Source organism: Gavialis gangeticus, unplaced genomic scaffold (genome assembly GCF_001723915.1).
Source record: "Gavialis gangeticus isolate Ggan-Ray unplaced genomic scaffold, GavGan_comp1, whole genome shotgun sequence".
Taxonomy (NCBI): Eukaryota; Metazoa; Chordata; order Crocodylia; family Gavialidae; genus Gavialis; species Gavialis gangeticus.
In genome coordinates this window covers 14561046-14563797 of record NW_017729024.1, presented here as the reverse complement: position 1 = coordinate 14563797, position 2752 = coordinate 14561046, and the positions used below count along the sequence as shown (strand labels likewise).

The window sequence follows — 2752 nt, the reverse complement described above, 5'->3', positions numbered from 1 at the left end:
GGGGGGGGGGGGGTCGAGCCCACATTCAAATGGATATTTTGTACAGAAAATATTTCAGCTCAGCGCCCAGCAATGTGTGTAATAATGCCAGGCTGGAATGAGCCAGGGCTCTGGGCATATGCCCTGCCAGGGCAGCCGGCTTCCTCCTTGAGGCTTCTTTTGAGATGCTCTGCTTCTGCAGTGGGGAAAGAGGACCTGCTCGCCTCCTCTGCTCTTGGGACAGACCTCCCCAAGCAACACTGCACCCTCTCCTGTGCCAGCAAAAACTATCTGCTGGAAATCAGGTAAAATCCCTTAAGAAGGGAGAGGGAATCTCCTCCTTAATTCCGCTTGATAAGAGCCTGCCAAATGCATGACACGATGCCATGCGGAGTAGAGACCTGGGCAATAGAATACAAAGCCGCCACGTACCTGGGTCTGATCTGAATGCCTGGATCTGCAGGACAGATCTTCAGACAAGAGGATTAAATCAGTGAAACCAATGCGGAGGCAGCACATAGGTGTGTATACGCGCACATACCCCTGCTGTAGGTGGCATTGTAACCGTGTGTGCAGAGCTGGCTGTGACTACACACCTAGCCGGTGGTTCGGCAGAGCTAGGGGAAACTTTATCCCCAAATTATCATTGTGATGAGGAGAAATGAGCCTTCTTGACTCTGTTCTGCTGCTTTCTGGTTCTGAGGACCTCTGCTTCTTTTAGCAGGTGCCCATGGCCCGGAGATCAGTGCTTGACCTCTCTGCCCCGGGCGGGACAGAGGGAAATAATTACCCACAGAACCAGGGACCCTCATCCTTTACTAACTCCAGTATAAACCTCCTTTCAGACGAGTGTGGGGCAAAAGACACCAGATGCAGGTGATCATGACTTTTATCCACAAATCCTGCTGTGCAGGGAAAGGCAGAGGCGTACCTGCCTCCTGCAGGGAGAGCTGCCTCGAGAAGGGGAGAAGAGCTCGCGTTTGGGGGAATAGGTTTGGCAAAACGGTCAATGCATCAGGGACATTAAATAGATCCGCTCCATGCCAGGGACACAGGCCTCTTTAAAACACCTACATGGTTTAAAACAAACAAACCAAGCAGTAAAAAGAGGAGCATTTCAAGGTCATGGCCATGTCCGTCCAAGGGGATTAGTGCACACCCTTGAAGGAAAAGCTCAATAGCCCAAACTTTTCCCTCCGAGGCTAAGCTGGGAATTTGGGCCTCTTGAATATTGCCTGCTTCTTGCGGACCTGGTGATTGTTCCTGCCAAGGTCATCAGGCGAAGGCGAAGGCACTGCCGCAGCGAAGGGGTCTGGATGGAGGAAGCTGGCTGGACCTCTGCAACTTTTATCCCAGACCATGACTTCCTGCTCCCCCCTTCACAGCCCGGAGGGTCCAGCTGTTCTGCCCTCGGATAGCCCAGAAAAAAAGGCTTTTTGGACGTGGGCAGCGAGGCAGGCACGTCTCCGCCGACAGGCAGACCTCGGGGACTCGGGACCAGGGGGAGAACATCACAAACACAAATGCAGTTCTGGACATTGCTGTCCCCCCCCCCCCCCCCCTTGCCCCTTAAATTATCTCCTGTAATTACAGCAGGGACTGGAAATCTGAGCCTGGCCGCCCCGTTTGTAACATGTCTTTCCCCATCACATCCCGAGGCAACCTGCATCCTTCCAGGCTCAAATCCATGCCCCTCATTTAGGTTGGTTTCTGTTTTACACCTAGTCGTATTTTCTCAGCTGTGGCTAGGAAAGCTGTAGCCCACAATCCCTAGCCCAGGACATCTGTGTGCTGGCTTGCGACCCGCAGAGAGCCAGAGGAAGGGCGTGCAAGCGCCCCTGAACCTGCACAGGGAGACGTGATGGCAACAGAAACTTAGCAATCAAATACGCGAGAAAAAGTTAAAGAGTGATGGCACTGTACCTTGCCCCTGGGTAACTCAGATGCGCGCCTCCCATTTTGGACATGGTGAAGGGTTTTGGTGGGTGTTGTTTGCATTTGGGTTGGTTTGTCTATATAAGCCCTGCTCGTGTACTGTACAGAGAAACGCCCGTTGATGGACTACAGTGTTAATTAACGCAGTGCTAATTTGAGTAAGAGGAAATGGAGGTGGAACTAGGTGCAGCCGGACCGCGATGGGCCAGTGACCTCTAGTGGAGAATCGAGGACATGCAGGGCGCGGGAGCCAGCGGGCGAGCAGCAAGCAGCAGCCACTAGTGTCACCCCCACCCTCCTCTCGGACCTGTACCCCGGGTACAAATGTGTGGGCAGTGACCCAGGGGGGAGCAATTCAACTGAGGCAGGCACCAGTGCTGAAGAGGAGCTTTAAATTCCAGTGTCTTGATCTAGCCGCAGTGTGTGTGTGTGTGTGTGGGGGGGGTATTCCTAATTAATTACTTATTTAATTATTATTATGAAAATCAGATGATTGACTTTTTTTTGCGGCGGGGGGGGGGGGGGGGGGGGAGGAGGAATGGCCGGGGCACAGACGATTAGGAACTTGTTTGGGACCACTCAAAAAGTGTGAATGCACCATAGGGTCATGCTTACAGCAATGCAAGCACACAGGTCTTCTAGAAACACGATCCAAAATGCAGTCAGAGAGAGATCATACGTAGCGGCCTTTTTATTAGTATTATTATTTTAGTTTCAAATCCATACTTGAAGAAACAAGCAAAAAAAACAAAAGGCAGGAGACAACCACACGCGTGCAGCTAGCAAAGGCTATTGAAATGCAAACACCTCTGTGTCTTCACCCTGCTCCTGTTTTTTT

At 51.9% G+C, this 2752-nt stretch overlaps 1 long non-coding RNA gene across 1 annotated transcript in view; it reads right to left on the bottom strand.

Moving 5' to 3' along the window:
• LOC109297252 overlaps window positions 1-1984 on the bottom strand; it is a 19286-nt gene extending 17302 nt beyond the window's left edge. The window contains exon 1 of the long non-coding RNA XR_002097263.1: window positions 1903-1984. This is a non-coding gene — a long non-coding RNA (uncharacterized LOC109297252). The remainder of the gene's footprint in view (window positions 1-1902) is intronic.
• Between the last annotated feature and the right edge of the window lie 768 nt (window positions 1985-2752).